This window comes from Poromitra crassiceps (assembly GCF_964638095.1).
Source record: "Poromitra crassiceps genome assembly, chromosome: 27".
Taxonomy (NCBI): domain Eukaryota; kingdom Metazoa; phylum Chordata; class Actinopteri; order Beryciformes; family Melamphaidae; genus Poromitra; species Poromitra crassiceps.
This window is the reverse complement of record NC_139650.1, coordinates 8,107,737-8,129,386: the sequence shown is the minus strand read 5'-3', so window position 1 is coordinate 8,129,386 and position 21,650 is coordinate 8,107,737.

The following is a 21,650-nucleotide window of genomic DNA, read 5'->3' as shown; positions in this document are numbered from 1 at the left end:
AAACTTTGATAACCCCTGGTTTAAATTAACACAATAGGTCATATTTATCTCTAGATTACAATTTTAATCATTAAAATTGCCTTTTAGTATTAACATGATTTTTTTAATTATTTTGTCAGCATTTAATATTAAATTAGCAGTTAATATGGTCATGTGGCCATTGAATACTTGAAACTGGTGAGCGACACCCTAAACTCAAGGAAAGTGTTTACTGAGGTAATAAATCACTACTGTAACGTTTTTGTTTTGTGGAAATAAATTATCCACCAGTTGGCGAGGTCAAAGAGAGAAGTTGTCCCTCTCTATGTTCCTGCCACTCTACACAATACACCAGTAGCTTTCCCATGAATTACCTAGGCTGTCTAATTTGTGGTAAATTGTGCCAGATAACTAGTAACCATTGTAAACTGCTTCTTTTTCAATTGTTTCAAAATCACAAAGTTCTTCATAGATCTAGCCTCTTAATTTTGCTCTCAAAGTGCACCACATTTATGCATTTTACTGTAAAATGTACACAATTTTCTAAAAGACGGGGGGGGGCACAGCCCCCCCTGGCGGACCTGCAAATGTCCCCGATTTTCATTTGAGAAATCTGGTCACCTTACTATAGACTAATATTAGTCTATAGTGGTTATGTTAAAATAAAAATGTATTTGAAATGTAAACCGGAAAAGGTTTTTCCCTATCGTGGAATGGGCCTTTGGGGGGTTACACACAAGCATGATCGTGCACATTTGACTTTTGGGTTAGTGTCGTCTCTCTACTGGTCTTGAAATAAAATCTCGAGTCCAGCTTGTCGACACCGAGTCAAGACCAAGACCGAGGGAGGACGAGTTCCAGAAGAGACCGAGACCATCAAAATGTGGTCTTGAGACCAAGACCCGTTTGGACTACTACAGCACTATAGTGCTGCTATAATCCATGTATTATGACCAACAACTCACACTCAGTTATATCAAATAATTACACAAGTAGCCTATTTGCATGGTCACGTTCCTTAAATGTTGTGTTCCGTGTGTCCTATGATCAGTCCATAAAGCATTATACTATCACAAAGAAGATCATTTCTGATGAGGCGATGACAACACATGACCATCAAAGCTGATACTGGGAAATATGGCTCTATCTTACCACTGTGATGGCTGATGCTTCAGTTTTGGCCTTCTCTGAAACAAACACAAGGAAATACCATGTAATAATTTTTAAAGAAAATCATTTAAAATATCATGTAATTCTTTTTTAAATAAAATCATTTAAAATGTAATGATTATAAATAATATTTTGGTTCTGAATTTGATTAATCAGCGTTTGCCATGGACTTACTATGTATTACTATCCTCCAACCAAACAAGGCAGACGCTAAAACCAAAACCAACAAGACCAGGGGGATGAGGACAATCTTTGGGTCAATGGATCTAGCAGAAGATAGACACAGATGAGGTACATTTGATTAAAGACGCACACTTTTCCCCCACAACCATAAAAGTTATCTGACATATTTGTGTGTTTGGATTCTAATTCAAATGTTCATTTTTTGCACTAATGTTGACAATTATAAACTAGAACAATAAAAATGTAAATGATAAGTGTTGCAACAGTCAAAAAATGCATCGGTATTTCACCTTTGGTTGTAAGAAAACGATGTTTTTAAGAAATCATCTTTATGACATGTCTGCTTTATCAGACATACAGTGGAGAGGGACAGGATATACAGTGGAGAGGGACAGGATATACAGTGGAGAGGGACAGGATATACAGTGGAGAGGGACAGGATACAGTGGAGAGGGACAGGATGTACACTGGAGAGGGACAGGATGTACACTGGAGAGGGACAGGATGTACAGTACACTGGAGAGGGACAGGATACAGTGGAGAGGGACAGGATATACAGTGGAGAGGGACAGGATATACAGTGGAGAGGGACAGGATACAGTGGAGAGGGACAGGATATACAGTGAGAGGGACATGATATACAGTGGAGAGGGACACGATATACAGTGGAGAGGGACAGGCTATACAGTGGAGAGGGACAGGATATACAGTGGAGAGGGACATGATATACAGTGGAGAGAGACAGCATATACAGTGGAGAGGGACAGGATATACAGTGGAGAGGGACAGGATATACAGTGGAGAGGGACAGGATATACAGTGGAGAGGGACATGATATACAGTGGAGAGGGACAGCATGTACAGTGGAGAGGGACAGGATATACAGTGGAGAAGGACATGGTATACAGTGGAGGGGGACAGGATATACAGTGGAGAGGGACAGGATATACAGTGGAGAGGGACAGGATATACAGTGGAGAGGGACAGGATATACAGTGGGAGGGACAGGATATACAGTGGGAGGGACAGGATATACAGTAGAGAGGTACAGGATATACAGTGGAGAGGGACAGGATATACAGTGGAGAGGGGCAGGATGTACAGTGGAGAGGGACAGGATATACAGTGGGTGGAGAGCAAATGTGAATCAGATTTGAATCCATGGTGTTGTGAGAACATGGTAGGTGTCTTAGCTCTAAGTAAAGGAGACTGACCTCTGCTGTGGGTCTGGCAGGTTGTCTCCAGCTGCAGTGGAGTTTGTGGGCTGACCACTAGATGGCTCAGTACCTGTGAGCACGGAGGAATGTTGGTGGGTGGTTGGAGGAAGCGTCTCTATAAAGAGTGAGTAGTGTGACAAGGCTGAATTTTATACTTCATGATTCTTTGAACTATTTTAGAGTTTGACTTATGTTACATTTGTGTGTGTCCCATTAATGGCTTCATTTGTATTAGGCATCATATAGGCATTAGGCAGTCATATGTGACAATATGAAAGATGAGGAAGAAGGTTTGATTCTTACTTGTTGTGGTGGAGCTTATACTTATGGTGGAGCTCATAGTAGTTGTTGAGGGTCGTTCATGAACAGTGACATGAACTGGCATCTGTAGGTCTCCTTTAGTACACAAATACCAACCACTGCTGTCAACCTTCAGTCCACTCATAGTCACATTGAACAGACTTGAGGAACTGAAGATTGTCACTTGTGTTCCATCGATTGATCCATCCATCTCCACACAGGACCCTCCCAGGGCCAGTCTACACCACTTCATTTGTCCAATGATACTATAGTGACCTCTGATAATTATATCTCCTCTATTAAATCCTGACATGTGCTGCTGGTCCACATTGAGTTCAGACGTACCTTGAGGGAGAACAAGCAACAATCAATAGAACATTGTGTGTAATAATCTACACTGGCAAAATTATGATAAAGAAATATCAAGTATCAAGACAGCCCCTTTACCCCCCCCCCCCCCCCCACACACACACACACACACACACACACACACACACTCACACGCACATGTACACACACATACACACACACACACACACACACACACACACACACACACACACACACACACACACACACACACACACACTTGCGCTCGCGCACACACACACACACACACACACACACACACACACACACACACACACACACACACACACACACACACACACAAAGGTGTTATAATCAGAAAGGGTTTCAGGTTCACATGTTCTGAAATGAATAACTTGATCTTACTGGAGACTGACAGGTGAAAATACTGTCCAGCATCTCTCCCTGCATCAATTTCCACGACACACCAGTAACCAGAAGTGTCCTCTACCACCAGGTCATTAATGGTCACAGTGAAGATTCTTTGCTTGATGTCATCAGAGATAGAAAACTTTCCTGAAGGACTTGGTTCGTTTGTTTTTACCACATCATCACAGCTGGCCCATTCACCCCCTTTACACAAGTACTTCACATGCTTTATGTAGTCTACATGATAGAGACAAGGAATAGTGATGTTGCCTCCTGTCTTCACTGACACTTTGCTCACTGTTATGCTGTGAATTCCTGCAACAACAACAACATGAGGTACATACTTTACAATATAATCCCTTCATTTGGCTTCATGTAGATCTCACAACTATTTCACAATCAGAAACATAGAAACTGTAGACTGTAAATTAATTGAAACATAATGATGAGGAAAGAACAGTTCATCTTATAATATTAGAGGGTGTTGTCACTTTAAATATATGAATCAAATGTCATTAGTAAAGAATATTATGTCACTACTATAGAGGCAAGGTGACCGCCTACTTCGTGCTTCAACACTGTACCAGAGATTTGTATCCACCATTTATTTTCCCATAGACATTTCGTAAAATGCTTATAAAAATCAAGTCAAGTCAAGTCAAGTCAAGTCAAGTCAAGTCAAGTCAAGTCAAGTCAAGTCAACTTTATTTATATAGCACATTTACAAACAGCAGCAGCTGCTGAACCAAAGTGCTTCACAGGCAAAACAGGTAAAGTGCAGGAATACTAAGTAAAAAATGTAACACAATACAGGATATGATAGAGATTAAAATGAGAGAAAAGAGAGAAGCAGATAAAAGGAGTAAGAACAATAAAATAATTAAAACAATAAAACAATAGAAGCCGGGACTTGAGATGGTTAGGTGGAGGGGAAGGCCAGGGAGAACAGGTGGGTTTTGAGGAGGGATTTAAAAACCTCCAGGCTCTGGGCACACCTTACGTGGAGGGGGAGGCTGTTGGGGGCAGCTGCCGCGAAGGCTCTGTCTCCCCAAATAGACCCCTATAGTTTTGGGGATCACGAGGAGCAACAGATCCGCTGACCGAAGGGATCTAGAGGGGGTGTGGCGGTACAAGAGCTCAGAGAGGTAGGGAGGGGCCAGTCCATTAAGGGCTTTAAAGACAGTCAATGATAGTTTAAAATCAATGCGGAAGCGGACAGGCAGCCAATGGAGTGAGGAGAGGACAGGGGTAATATGGTCACGCTTCTTGGTCCTAGTGAATCGGGAGAGACCATAGAACATTTCACTCCGTCCAAAACTCAAAAAACGACATAAAAAAATATTTTCTTTAAATCCGCAATTTTTTTACGTTTTGGTCCAAGTGGAATGTTAGGTGGTTTCTCCTGTTTCTATTATCTGAACTCTTTGGTTTGAACAAGTACAACTATTTTTATAAGCATTTTACGAAATGTCTATGGGAAAATAAATGGCGGATGAAAATCTCTGGTACAGTGCTGAAGCAGGAAGTGACGTTCACGTTGTCTCTCTATACAACATTCGTATCATCATCATCATCATCATCATCATCATCATCATCATCATCCTCATCATCATCCTCATCATCATCACAGGTAACAGTTATTCAAGCTAAACTAAGAGCGTTCTCATGAAGACTTTGCTCACTTACCAATGAGTCCACAGAGGAGAAGCAGAGGGATGCAGGTCAAAGCCATGTCTGCTTCAATGTGAGAGTGAACACTACCTCCCTCTCTAGTCACTCTTACTGCTTCAATGTGAGAGTGAACACTACCTCCCTCTCTAGTCACTCTTACTGCTTCAATGTGAGAGTGAACACTACCTCCCTCTCTAGTCACTCTTACTGCTTCAATGTGAGAGTGAACACTACCTCCCTCTCTAGTCACTCTTACTGCTTCAATGTGAGAGTGAACACTACCTCCCTCTCTAGTCACTCTTACTGCTTCAATGTGAGAGTGAACACTACCTCCCTCTCTAGTCACTCTTACTGCTTCAATGTGAGAGTGAACACTACCTCCCTCTCTAGTCACTCTTACTGCTTCAATGTGAGAGTGAACACTACCTCCCTCTCTAGTCACTCTTCCTGCAGGGCTAACTGCTGCTCCTCCTCATTCTGAACACACCTCCTGTCCTATAAGCTGCTGTGTATCTATTGAGCATACAGAGTCCAATATACTGCATTCATATCTCTATCTACAATACATTACATACATATATTTGAATGAGTTAAATTTGCTCCCCTTTTCCAGTTAGGCATCAACCAAAGCCTATATTGTTGCTGACACTTCTGATTTTTGTTTGTCCTCATATGTGGGCTATATACTGTATAGAGAGACAAAGTGAACGTCACTTCCTGCTTCAGCACTGTACCAGAGATTTTCATCCACTATTTATTTTCCCATAGACATTTCGTAAAAAGCTTATAAAAATAGTTGTATTTGGTTAAACCAAACGGTTCAGATATATTTAGAATCGGGAGAGACCATAGAACATTTCACTGAGACAAAAACTTTAAAAAACATTGAAAAAATATTTTCTTTAAATCCGAAGGTTTTTTTTTACGTTTTGGTCCGAGTGAAATGTTATGTGGTCTCTCCTGTTTCTAAATATATCTGAACCGTTTGGTTTGAACAAGTAAAACAATTTTTATAAGCATTTTACGAAATGTGTATGGGAAAATAAATGGTGGATGAAAATGTTTGGTACAGTGCTGAAGCAGGAAGTGATGTTCCACTTTGGCTCTCTATAGAATCAATAGATAGTTTTGTGCATTGTTTGTTGCAACTTCCACAAAGCGTAAGCCTCTCTTAACACATCATTTTCCCACATAGAAATTGTTAAATCGATTTTTTTTGTCACCATCTATTCTTACTAATATTTGATCCAATATCCCACAAAACACTTGTCTCACACAAGAGTTTCCAATCATGGAAAAGATCAGCCTGTGGATATAGTTGGTTGACTGTAACTGTCATAATTGCTTTATTATTTACTGGTTCCATGCAGGGACTAATTTGCTCGACAGGAATGCTGCATATGAATTTCTGCTGCACAACAGGTGGCAGGGAAAATGCATTTTAGACATTTTTATAAGAGAGTGGAGTAAAGTCATGCTTTTATGTAAATATGAAAAAGCTATAAGGTGCAGAAAAGCCTTTTCTAGAGCAAGGGTCTTTTTTCAATCCAAAGGAGGGATTGATTTTCTCATCCAGGTGCTTAAAATACATTTCTTAGGGGACACCTGCAGATTTGGGGGCCCCGGGCCACTAGGAGAATCCGGGGCGTAGATGCATATACATGGAGGAGGAGGGCGGTCCTTGTTTCTCTCTGCCTCCTAACACACACCTGACCTCACTCTTTCCACAGAGTAGGAAACGTAGAATCCACAAATTAGAATGTAGGGAAAGAAGACTTTGGAAATTAACTTAATGAAATAATGTTGCATTGTTTTCTAACAGCCAAAAGTTGGTATTTTATTGTTATTAATATAATTTGAGATGAGGATAAGCAATAGAACTATGCACACAGGGAAGATTATTATATCGCTTTGAGAAAAGTTTGCATCAAAAGAAGAACAAACAAACGGAAGCTCAGACTGCTCATGTTTTTAACCAGTTTAATTTCGGCTGCGACGAGCCGACACCCACAACTGCAGTTCTAAGCATTTCCCCTGCATGAGCGGTTTGATGGTGTGAGCCTTTCAATGTGGTGAAAGATGACAGAAGTATTGTGCTGTGCTCAGGGGTGGACTGGGAGAATCGTTCAGGCCAGGAAATATAGAGCGAAATATAGCCCCAGTCAGGCAGTCAGCACACTTTTTAATAAGCGGGTCTGGGGGTCGTCCACCAGGAAGATCTGAGTTATAAAGACATTTCCTGCATTCTGGTGAATTGTTGTGCACTGCTACCAGAGTGCATATTAATGACAATGGTGGGTGGGTGGGTGGGGGGGGGGGGGGAGGCACAGGATGATGCAGACACTTGTAGGCTTCATTTGAACATGGGGGGGGGGGGCATAAAGATGGGAGGAGCCTAGGCAAATTCTGAGGGTTAAACACTTCATTTCCTGCATTGTGGTGTTTCTTTATGCACCTGCAGGCCATTTAGCAGGCCAGGCCACCGGTCAAACTCCCTATGCTCCCTAAGGCCAGTCCGACCCTGGCTGTGCCACTGAGTGGATACAATAAAATAGTACAACCAACATTTAAAAAATAAGGAATTATCACGTACAAACCTATAACAGGACTTCCCTCCTATAAGAATGTCACTGATATCGGTAACCCTTTATTTTACAGGTACCCTAGTTACATATGAACTATTTGTAATTACACATGAACACCAAATGTAATTACACAGTAATTACCAATAGTTATAAATGAAGTTCATATGTAGTTACATTGTAACAGACCTGTAAAATGGAGTGAGTCTATTCAACTGTAGTTCATATGTACTTACATTAACAGACCTTGTAAAATGGAGTGAGTCTGTTCAACTGTAGTTCATATGTAGTTACATGGTACCGGACCTGTAGTTCATATGTAGTTACATGGTACCGGACCTGTAAAGAAGCTCCGGGCTGGGACAGAGATTGCTAAAACCCAGTGGTGGATTCGAACCACTGAACTTCAGATTGCAAAGCAAGCGGCACGAGGGCTATCCAACTTTCTTAGTGGAGTTTGGGAGGATAACTTTATGTCAGTCAGATGTAGTTGCCACTTCATAGCTTTGTTATTATAAACAGAGGCTTGGGATTTTTTTTTTATACTTTGTTAGTTGTAGCTTGAAAGACAAGCAATATTGATTAATATGAATGCATTTCTGCATTGTGACTGTGCCAGACAGGTGTCTTACGAAAAGTGTCAGACGAGAGACTGAGGTCACACACACACACACACACACACGCACGCACGCACGCACACACACACACACACACACACACACACACACACACACACACACACACACACACACACACACACACACACACACACACTCACAAACTATAACCATAACTTTCAAAGTCTGAAGGGAAAGAAAAGATGGCAGTGCCCTCATGTCCGTTTCCTGTTATTGACTGCAGTAGCGGTGGTTGTGGTCTCGGTGCTACAGATATCTGCGGTGCGCAGTACACGGCATTTCTGCAGTGTGACTGTGCCAGACCCCCCCCCCCACACACACACACACACACACGAGCTGTAAATGGCTCATGTGACTATTTCCACCTCAATTCAGAGAATGATTAGAATGTATTTTAAATAAATAAAAATATATATATATAAATAAATGTTTCTAGAGCACAGTGCATACAATTTATTTAGCAAATTGGGGGGAGTTCCCCCATTATGCTTCACATCAGGGGGATTTATAGACTTGGGGGGAGGGGGTAGACTTTGGGGAGAGATGATCCAGGGGTCTGGTGACCACAGGGGCTTCGACTGGATCCCCAACTAATTGAGAAATTGGGAAATTGATGGGGAAAATGACTCATTTACAATAAGCTAACAATTAGAATGTAGAGGAATGGCTATTTTGATTATAGATTCACTGTTACCTCTATACCTACAATACTTTTATTTTAATTTTTGTATGGGAATTCTGGACAAAATCATATCTACAACTAAAAATAAATATTTTCAATATTATAACAATCAATATTTTCCCCAAGTCTCTGTTTATAATAACAAAGCTATGAAGTGACAACTATGTAAGGAATTTAGATAGAAATATGGATTTTGATATCACTATTGATTCAATAAGTTAATATCAAAACCCTGGGGCACCACCACGTTCATCAGTAATTTATATTACTTTAATAAGCAATTTATATTACTATAATAAGTAATCTATTACCCCTGCCGTCGGTCACAGGGAATCAGAATCAGTTCTAAAGGAAGGGAGATCTTTAATCGACTGATATTATTATAACAAGCAATGAACAAGTTTTAACTTCAAAACAGAATGCGTTTATTTAATCCATCAAATAGTAAAATCACAGTATTATGCATAACACCTTGTTCGATTGAGAGGTAAGGAGGAGAAAAGTGAAAAGGAAGGGAATAAGATATTCAAAGAAAGCCTAGTTTAAACCTAACCTAATTAAATACATATTCTAATTCAATAGGTGAGTATTCTAAGTTACTCTATCTTCACAGCACTCTCACACTAAGCAGAAAGACGTGTGGTCACTTTGCCTGACGTGGGGAGGCTGTGGTCAAGCCGGCGGACTCCTCTCTCTGGCCTGACGCGGCCGGGGTTGTCATGGCGACGACGGGCGGCATGTCTGCTCTTGGACAGGCAGACGAGGGGGTCCCAGAGGCCGGCTGGCTGTTGGTTCAATTGTCTTTTAATGATCCTCTTGGTTAGAGGATCTCATCCCGTTGAAAAAGGGGGATCGCCCTTTAGTAATGGCAATTATAAAAGGGATCATCAAAAATGATTTAAGCTTCACCTATCAAAAATAAAGCAACAAAAGGTATCTAATCTCACTATATTTGGTTCGATGAGAGCCAGGTTTTCCTTGAAATCTGTTTCCACTCTTGGAAAACTATATCGTCTGGAACTGAAAAACCATCCTTAAAAGTCAGCGTGCCTATTTTGGGAAGACGGCCTGCTCAGTACAGTGTTCTCAAGCAGCGGTCCATTCCTCAATAGGGCCACGTGATAATCTTTGTTGGTGGCAGAATTATATGAGACAATCACCATTTGGTGTGGTGAAAGCTGCAATGGCCTTCAAAAGCATGGCATCTTTTGAGGCCTAAAAGTTTAGGACTACATCTTGAATGCAGAGGGCTCTGCCTGTTCTAAAAAGTCCTTGTTCTTTCAAAGTTCTTCTTTCGTCTGCACAAGTCTGTTAGAGCGCAGCCAGCCACAGTTTTTATCTCCTCCTGTCAGGAGAAAGGGGCATGGCCCTGCCTTCTATTGCATTCAGATAAGGGTATGGGTTTAGAACTCAACTAAACTATTTCTCTTACAAGCATATTTATATTTCTTGACATCACTCTTGGTGTGATAAAGACATAATAAAGAGGGAAAAGAGAGAGGTAAATAGATAACTACATAGATAGATAGATATTATAGACATTGGTCTTGTTACACTGGATGGCCTACGAAAGATTTACGACTGTTTATCCAGGGGCTGGCGGCGAGAAAGACATCTACCTCTTTCCCTTAAAACATATCACATGCTTAAAACATCTCATCAAATGACTTCATGGCCATGATACTTTCAGAATTACATCACACACATTATTCTGATTATTTTGAAATCAAACATGTGTGGTGTATCTTTATATTTAAGGAATAAACCAAAACTATTTCTGGAACACATATCTTTACCAAATCTTGTATACATGTACGTAACACAAACATATCTAATGAAACCATGGGTTAATTAAATCACTTATCTTGGGTGAATTAAAAAGAGTTACCCTAGATTCGATAACATGTCAACACTGTTAGATCTACGGTAACAAATTAAATGATTGTCACACACACATTAACACACTATACATATACATTCCTACTCAAGAAGTATGTAATACTAATTAACTTGACAAAGTATAGAATCATGAGGTTTGTTAATTCCATTTTGCCACACACAAAAAGACCACGACAGTGAATGTCTGCTGGCTCTTCTTAAGGAATGTGAAGTGGTTTATAGCCTTTGACCCCCCACTTCCATTCGATGACCTTTGGTTTAAGGTGGAAGATGGGACCATGTTGTACATTTACAAAGCATTATTAAACATACCCATGATTTATATAGATCAATGTGGGTTGCGATTCGGAGAATATTGATACCAAACACTCCATGAGTTGTACGTACAGTACACAAGTTCCTAAACTGTTTGCTTCCAGACTCAATGCCTGGGCATGACTGTTTTGCTTCAAGAGTCCTGTCCCGGGGTCCCGTCCGTGTGACCTGTGAACTAAATCTCCACCAACCGGACAGAACGGACATTGACGAAACACACTGTCAGCAGTTAGAAATCACTCCTTTGGTATTTCCAGACAGGCTGGCATCTTGGGCCCTTTTCGGCCCCCCCCCCCCAGATGCAAGGCGCAGCCAGAGGTCAATTCCTGTGACCTCTGGAGAGGAGAGATCTGTACATTAAATATTCAATATTTAATGGACGTTACAAGATGAGTTTCGCTACATATCCCCCCCGTTGTATCCTAGAAGCGGTCATATCGGAACTTCTGGGAGACAAGGCGAAGAAACCAGATGGTAGATGCATAGTGACCACGTTCCTGCATGAGAGTGCTGTATCCTTAGATTCAAGCAGAGAGGTGAAGCAGGGATAGGACAGATAAAGGGAAAGATAAGATCTTTGCCTATCGTGTTTAGAATAACCTATGTCACTTATACTCTTAATAATAGTTTCCACATATGTGTGAGCGGTCAAAACTGAAAACATACCAAAGGTTGTTCTTTCATTCGAAGTCTGAGAAGACTCTGGTTTAATGCACAGTGCCCTTATAGGTTGTAAAGTTTACCACTGGGACCGGTACTTAACCACTGAAGGGGGAACCTAACCCCCCTTCTCTTAAGAAGAAACCATTCTGCTTATCACTTCTCCAAAAACAACCTCTTAAAGTTTGATAGGAAATAACCCACTCAACAACAGGAGTGTGGATTTAATTCAATGGTCCTGACTGATGGGTAAATTCTGCTTTCCGGCCATCAGTCACAACCAGCGGCTAAGGACCCGAATCCTGAGCAATTCTAATTCAGCAGCAAACGGGTTTTTTTTTTTATATATCTGGCGAACAGTCACGTTGGAAAATGAGAAATCTTTCAGCTCAAACGGACAAAAGCGCCCCCCAGCTGAATTTGTTCATATAACGCTATAATTAATACTGGCTGGCAGGCCGTATTTTCACATCCTGTCAAAGCAGGCGCATGTATGCAAAGCAATTATTAGTTAAACCTCTTGCATGGCACCGTAACGCCGGCGTTACGTTTCTGATTTTTTGCTGTTTATTTGTCATTTATGTGATTAATTAGGTAGTTAATTCTGAACAATGCTGTTCATGCTACATACCAAATTAACCGGCTGAATCTTGCGCATCGAACCATGTCTTCCTTTTTCAGATCAGATCAACACAGCAGAAGTTATAGCTGTCTTTGTACAAAGACAAAGACAACATTTCAGATTATTTGGCTTTTTCAAATGACTTTTTATAATGGCTTTTTGGAAATCCGCCTAGGTATCTCCCTACAAAAACCACTGCCAAATACTCATGTTTTGGTATTTTTTCATCTTCTTTGAGTTGGGATGTGGTAAGGCCTGTGGCTATGTCTCCATTGGGTTTCTAGCCATAAATACAACAACCACAGGTAACTGTTTACACTGTAAAAGTGTTTTTTATTCTAGGCGAGAATCAACCACTGTGTTTGAGCTGGTGTTACTCAGGGTGAGTAACACATAGAGTCATTCTGACACTTGGAACAGAAACTTCAAAGTCTTACCTTTCAGAAATGGTCAGGCAGTTGTCTGTAACCCTAGCGGTTCAGCCACAGTAAGCATTTTAGTTTGGGTATGTCGTTTTCACCATTTTCTTCAGAAATAGGCCCCTTTAGAAGGGGTTGGATGCATCATGCAAGCGGATATTTGCCTGTACAATAAGATTATATGTGTGGCGGCAGCTATGACTGGGGGGTTTGAGATCAACCCCCCCTTTGCTTCCTCGCGTAGGCTATGCCAAACATGGTAACCCAACATGTCAGTTCCATCCACACAGCTTGTGGGATAAATGTAGGCTATTCACTTCACACAAGTCTAAAATGCATTTTCGTTTAAAAGCAAAACACTGCTTGATGGCACCCCCGCTCTCATGGGGAGACTGAAAGGAGGGGGGGTTTGCTTCCCCCCCCCATAAGAGACTGACGTGTTGACGTCAGCACTGGTCCCTGCATACAGTATATACACACATGCAGATCACAGTGTTTGACTGACTGTCAGCATCTAGGTTTTAGGACGGCGCGCTTATAGGCTAGGCCTACTCTACTGTACACATAACATGTCATAACAGTAATTAGCTAGCCAGCATCGGGCTGGTTAAACGCAGCACCAATGCACATGGCAGAAAACACAGGGCAAGCAGCTTGCTGAGCGCGTCACTCGCTGTTGATCTGCATTTTGATTCACAGGTGTAGAGTTTTCAACTCTCTGTGACAAGATTAACCTTCTCAGCTCATAGCTGGTCAAATAAAGTCAGGTGGCTAGTCTGATTTAAAAACGCGAAGGGGGTCCGGATGGATTTAAATCAGCTAGAAATCGTAGCATGATTCCTTCCTCATTCCGGAGCATATTATCTTTCTTGAAATCCAACGGGCACATGCGCAGATCAATACTCGATTAATGCAATTTAAGAAGATACTCTCTGTAACCAGATTAAACCTTCTCAGCTCATATAGCTTGTGAATAAAATCAGGGAGCTATTCTGATTTACAAACGCGAAGTAGGCTAGTCCGGGTGGATTTAAATCAACTAGGAATCGTAGCATAACCTCTTATCCCAGACCTAAATCTTTCCTTTTTCCACGGGCACACGCGCAGATTTAGTACTCGAAACCTTCTCAGCTTATATAGCTTGTCGATAAAATCAGGGAGCTATTCTGATTTAAAAACGCGAAGTAGTCCGGGTGGGTTTAAATCAACTAGGAATCGTAGCATAACCTCTTATCCCAGACCTATATCTTTCCTTTTTCCACGGGCACGTGCGCAGATTTAGTACTCGAAACCTTCTCAGCTTATATAGCTTGTCGATAAAATCAGGGAGCTATTCTGATTTAAAAACGCGAAGTAGTCCGGGTGGGTTTAAATCAACTAGGAATCGTAGCATAACCTCTTATGCCAGAGCTATCTTTTGGCCTTTATGTCAGTTCTCAAACTGCGGACAACGCGCAGTGAAACCTCACTCTGCATTCGTTCACAATTCACTGTTAGCAGCAAGCTCTGCTGTGCTTAGCCTTTGAGCTAAGCCTAGGTAGCCACTGCAGCAGCTAACTTGTCAACAACGCGGTTCCGGTGTAGGGTGTAGGGCTGTGAGCAGTGACGCCCTCGCCTGGCTCCACCCCCTGATATACGCTCGGCGTCTCGCGCAGATCAGCTCAGTCTATGTACAGAGCAATGGCAGCGTATCGCTGCCCTGAGCCATGGAGCAGGGAGACGCTTGGCTCCTCCAGCCAGCTGACCAATCGCAGCGGCTGGCCATTTGACTCAATGTTTGGTCCCGTCTGTACTGAGCAGACGGAGAAAGGGCCTCCTAACACTTGAATCGTGTTATCAAAAGAGGTCTTTAATCAATAGGCTATTATCATAACGAACTCACAATCCTCAGATTATTGTCCTCTTAACACAGCGATGCTGTGTTCCTTCTTTTTCTTTCTCAGAATCGATACTCAGCTATGTCTTATAAACACATGCTTATATGGCAAAAACACTGCATTCACCTTGGTCAATGATAGTTCAGTTGCTTGTCAAAATAATATGTCAATCCTCACACGGCGCGTCAAATATGTAAGGAATTTAGATAGAAATATGGATTTTGATATCACTATTGATTCAATAAGTTAATATCAAAACCCTGGGGCACCACCACGTTCATCAGTAATTTATATTACTTTAATAAGCAATTTATATTACTTTAATAAGTAATCTATTACCCCTGCCGTCGGTCACAGGGAATCAGAATCAGTTCTAAAGGAAGGGAGATCTTTAATCGACTGATATTATTATAACAAGCAATGAACAAGTTTTAACTTCAAAACAGAATGCGTTTATTTAATCCATCAAATAGTAAAATCACAGTATTATGCATAACACCTTGTTCGATTGAGAGGTAAGGAGGAGAAAAGTGAAAAGGAAGGGAATAAGATATTCAAAGAAAGCCTAGTTTAAACCTAACCTAATTAAATACATATTCTAATTCAATAGGTGCGTATTCTAAGTTACTCTATCTTCACAGCACTCTCACACTAAGCAGAAAGACGTGTGGTCACTTTGCCTGACGTGGGCAGGCTGTGGTCAAGCCGGCGGACTCCTCTCTCTGGCCTGACGCGGCCGGGGTTGTCATGGCGACGACGGGCGGCATGTCTGCTCTTGGACAGGCAGACGAGGGGGTCCCAGAGGCCGGCTGGCTGTTGGTTCAATTGTCTTTTAATGATCCTCTTGGTTAGAGGATCTCATCCCGTTGAAAAAGGGGGATCGCCCTTTAGTAATGGCAATTATAAAAGGGATCATCAAAAATGATTTAAGCTTCACCTATCAAAAATAAAGCAACAAAAGGTATCTAATCTCACTATATTTGGTTTGATGAGAGCCAGGTTTTCCTTGAAATCTGTTTCCACTCTTGGAAAACTATATCGTCTGGAACTGAAAAACCATCCTTAAAAGTCAGCGTGCCTATTTTGGGAAGACGGCCTGCTCAGTACAGTGTTCTCAAGCAGCGGTCCATTCCTCAATAGGGCCACGTGATAATCTTTGTTGGTGGCAGAATTATATGAGACAATCACCATTTGGTGTGGTGAAAGCTGCAATGGCCTTCAAAAGCATGGCATCTTTTGAGGCCTAAAAGTTTAGGACTACATCTTGAATGCAGAGGGCTCTGCCTGTTCTAAAAAGTCCTTGTTCTTTCAAAGTTCTTCTTTCATCTGCACAAGTCTGTTAGAGCGCAGCCAGCCACAGTTTTTATCTCCTCCTGTCAGGAGAAAGGGGCATGGCCCTGCCTTCTATTGCATTCAGATAAGGGTATGGGTTTAGAACTCAACTAAACTATTTCTCTTACAAGCATATTTATATTTCTTGACATCACTCTTGGTGTGATAAAGACATAATAAAGAGGGAAAAGAGAGAGGTAAATAGATAACTACATAGATAGATAGATATTATAGACATTGGTCTTGTTACACTGGATGGCCCACGAAAGATTTACAACTGTTTATCCAGGGGCTGGCGGCGAGAAAGACATCTACCTCTTTCCCTTAAAACTTATCACATGCTTAAAACATCTCATCAAATGACTTCATGGCCATGATACTTTCAGAATTACATCACACACATTATTCTGATTATTTTGAAATCAAACATGTGTGGTGTATCTTTATATTTAAGGAATAAACCAAAACTATTTCTGGAACACATATCTTTACCAAATCTTGTATACGTGTACGTAACACAAACATATCTAATGAAACCATGGGTTAATTAAATCACTTATCTTGGGTGAATTAAAAAGAGTTACCCTAGATTCGATAACATGTCAACACTGTTAGATCTACGGTAACAAATTAAATGATTGTCACACACACATTAACACACTATACATATACATTCCTACTCAAGAAGTATGTAATACTAATTAACTTGACAAAGTATAGAATCATGAGGTTTGTAAATTCCATTTTGCCACACACAAAAAGACCACGACAGTGAATGTCTGCTGGCTCTTCTTAAAAAGGAATGTGAAGTGGTTTATAGCCTTTGACCCCCCACTTCCATTCGATGACCTTTGGTTTAAGGAGGAAGATGGGACCATGTTGTACATTTACAAAGCATTATTAAACATACCCATGATTTATATAGATCAATGTGGGTTGCGATTCGGAGAATATTGATACCAAACACTCCATGAGTTGTACGTACAGTACACAAGTTCCTAAACTGTTTGCTTCCAGACTCAATGCCTGGGCATGACTGTTTTGCTTCAAGAGTCCTGTCCCGGGGTCCCGTCCGTGTGACCTGTGAACTAAATCTCCACCAACCGGACAGAACGGACATTGACGAAACACACTGTCAGCAGTTAGAAATCACTCCTTTGGTATTTCCAGACAGGCTGGCATCTTGGGCCCTTTTCGGCTCCCCCCCCCAGATGCAAGGCGCAGCCAGAGGTCAATTCCTGTGACCTCTGGAGAGGAGAGATCTGTACATTAAATATTCAATATTTAATGGACGTTACAAGATGAGTTTCGCTACAACTACATCTGACTGACCTACAGTTATCCTCCCAAACTCCACTAAGAAAGTTGGAAAGCCCTCGTGGCTGAGTGGTTAAAGCCGCTTGCTTTGCAATCAGAAGTTCAGTGGTTCGAATCCACCACTGGGTTTTAGCAATCTCTGTCCCAGCCCAGAGCTTCTTTACAGGTCCGGTACCATGTAACTACATATGAACTACAGTTAAATAGACTCACTCCACTTTACAGATCCGGTACCATGTAACTACATATGAACTACAGTTGAATATACTAACTCCACTTTACAGGTCCGGTACCATGTAACTACATATGACCTACAGTTGAAAAGACTCACTCCACTTTACAGGTCCGGTACCATGTAACTACATATGACCTACAGTTGAATAGACTCACTCCACTTTACGGGTCCGGTACCATGTAACTACATATGAACTACAGTTGTACAGACTCACTCCATTTTACAGGTCTGTTACAATGTAACTACATATGAACTACAGTTGAATAGACTCACTCCACTTTACAGGTCTGTTACAATGTAACTACATATGAACTTCATTTGTAACTATTGGTAATTACTGTGTAATTACATTTGGTGTTCATGTGTAATTACAAATAGTTCATATGTAACTGGGGTACCTGTAAAATAAAGGGTTACCCTGATATCTTTATTGTGAAATGCAGCCCAAGACTTCATTTCCTGCATTGTGGTGATTTTTGTTATGCAAGAGTGTCAATTTGTGTTGACACTCTTGCATAAGGGCTTGCATAAGCATTGTAATAGTCTTCTACATATCAAGGTAAAACAGCATCGTGGGAGTTTGAGTTGTCACCTAGAATGAGTCAACATTGTGCTCTTTACTGGCTGGAGCCTTTTAACACTAGTGTGCAAAGTGTGACATGAAACTCACACCTCTGCCTGTGCAGCACAAGCAGTTTTATTTCAGATTGGAGACTAGAACTGTTGTCTCCAAGTCTCATCTAAAATCCCACTCTGCTAAAATCACATATTATGCAATTTTAGGCATAGCCTAATATGGGGGGGGGGGAAATAAAAAAATAAAGGGCATGCCTATAGACTACTACAGAGTGGACAATATGAAAATAGGCTCAGCATACAATGCACAACATACAATGTCGACCGCAAAAGTACGGTCATCCATAAGCATCACCTCCACAGCTGCAAAACCATGTCAAACGAACAATGCCAATATCACATCTAAGCACCATGTCAGTCAGCACAGCAATAACAATATCCAATATCACTGCCCCAAAATATGACAAAGTACAAACAACTGAAGGAATGACACTACTCTTTTTTGGACAATAATTCTTTCTACATTTTCATTACATTGTATGTTTTCTTATTGTGCAAACAAAACATTATAAATGCATTCTTATATGTTAGTTAACATTTCTTGGTGTAAGCAATTTTTTCAGAACATTTTTAACAAATTATGCTTTAAAAAAATGATGGGGACAAAATCTGCCATTTGAAGAAGTGACGGGGACACGTACGTCCCCAGCATCACTGATATTGGTTTCATTAGGGCCCTGGCTCTTTTTAAACTATTGCATCATAATTGAGGATGTATTGTGTGAGTGTAAAAGGCCAAAAATGATATGTTATCAAGATGCAAAATATACCGTTTTCACCTGGTGTGCTATTTATCATATATCACGTGCCGTTCACAGCTGATCCGATGAATAGCCATGTCGTTTGCAGGTCCATCTAATCAGCTGTCACTAACAGAAAAAGACGGTGGTTTGTGGACTGGGTTTTTGGTGAATCTAAAAGGGGCTCTAGAGGCAACACATACTAGACACTGTGGGACTTGCTGGTGTTGCCTCAAAGAACAGATTGAGGTAGCCATTAAGACAAAGATCAAAGTCTCCATCTCATCAATCGCTGTCTGAAGAGTTGAGGGAAGAACTGGACATTCCTCCACAGGAAAATCACCCCTGGAAGTCAGATTGTCCTCTCCTCTGCCCCAGCCTCCCCCTGACTCCTCTGAGCAACATCCTAGCCTGAGCACAATCACTTTGCCCTGGACCTTCAGAACCCATTTTCCTCTTTATCCACAAACACAGCTGCCATCTCTGTCTTCTTCCAACACCTCCTCTACGTCTGTCGGTCCATGTCAGAATAGGAGGAGCAGGCACAGCCTAGCTGCTCTGTGGGCAGACAAAGTGCAGGAGCGAGTCAGGACCTCAGCTGAAACTGCCTCACTCCCAGAGCAGAAACATAATAAGCACTCTGGATTCTTTCTTCAATAACAGAGGACTTAATTTGTTTAGAACAGCACATAAAGCACAGCACTATTTTTAAGATATTTTGGACCTGCTTTAAAATGATATCTATAATGTTATTGTGCTATGTTTTATACAATTGTTACAATTAATCAGGTTAATGCATTTTATTCTTTCTTAAAAAGAAAGTGGTGTGTTTTAAATTAATTGTTTGAAATGGATAATTTAAACATTTTGAGAGACACAAATGAAGCCTGCGTTAGTTCATTCAAGACATGATGTCATAGTCTACGCCCCAGCTGTACCAGCTGACAGCCTCTGTTTGGTTCACCGTTTAACCAATTCTCCAATCACAGTCATTCTCACAACAAGGCGGTCCGTTTAAATATGGCAGCCTCTCACTCACTAATCTGTTCCCCACCTTGCTGATCGTTGCGGCTGCTGGCAACGCTTTACCCCCTCCACCCCAGCCTCCACCTTTTAGATCAAATGCTATCATGTATTGTAGCTCTGGAGTCTGCATGGCTCAAAAAATGAACATGTTTCCATGTCTTGCTTTTAGGCTCCCTCTTTTACTTTCCATGGTTTAAATGTATCTGGAATATTTTATTCCCATGGGGGATTCTGCTTTCTCTCCCTGCTCGGCGTAGCATGCTTGCTGAGCCGAGTTCAGGGAGAATTAAATTAATTAAATATTAAATTAAATATTAAATTAATTCTAAGAGCGGAGCCTTCAACGCCAAACATAATTGTATGCATTGTATTCATAATACAATAAATGGTTAATTCTATGACTTGAGTGTTCTTGAATGAACTAGTGTTATCTCTGACATGCCTCGCTCTAGATCTCACTATTCTAGTCCACATGAGAACGTGTGCTGTCTCATATCAGCCCAGTAGCCCAGAGTAGAGCCTACTGCCTCTTTCACTTGTATATTACATTTACCACAATATAAATATGAAAAGTTTAAAATTCTATCACAGCATGACATCAGCAGGCCTCGGCTCACACTGTGAAGGGAGATGTTTCTTCACAGCAGAATGACACAGGAGAGAGCGATTTGCACCATCTAGGGGTGAGTCACATGCTTTTCTTTACATTGTTTCTACATTGTTGTTTCTAGTGTGTTGTCATGTATATATGAGTGTTTTTGTGCAGCTGAATGAGTGAAGCTATTTCTTGTGTCGTGCATCAGCCAGGGAGCAGATTAGGAGGTTCTATAGATAATAAAATGGAGGTATAGAAGCCTTGTACAACTCAGTTGATTGTACTGAGTCATGCTTTGTGCCATCATGGGAACCAGTAGACAAACCAGTCAGTGGCTGATGAGACAGTTACAGCAAAGAATAACTCTAATTTAGTCACAGACATCAAAATTAAACAATCAACTGCAACAGCCAAGGTAGATAATAAAACTTTTATTTATGTACACCATGATATACAAACTGGATCTGTACATAAATACATATTTTTACTTCACCCAAACAATGATCAAAATCAGTGGCATTTTTACCCTTTTTAGGGGTTCTTGAGTACCCCTACATTTCATCTGAGCACCACAAGAGTCCTATAGCTTTACTGCCATGTCTGACATATGTCAGCTAGGGTATATGAGCTCCAGGGTCCTAAAAAAAGACCTGTAAAACTCCTCATAACACTGAGGGATAAGTTCAGCTTTGCAGTCTTTACCAGAGCTCATCTTGACCAGTTCACACTCGCATAACATTATAAAATAACATTTTGAATCTATATGCCTAAAGTAGTATTTCATGGGAATATTAACATATTTACATTCATCTAATAT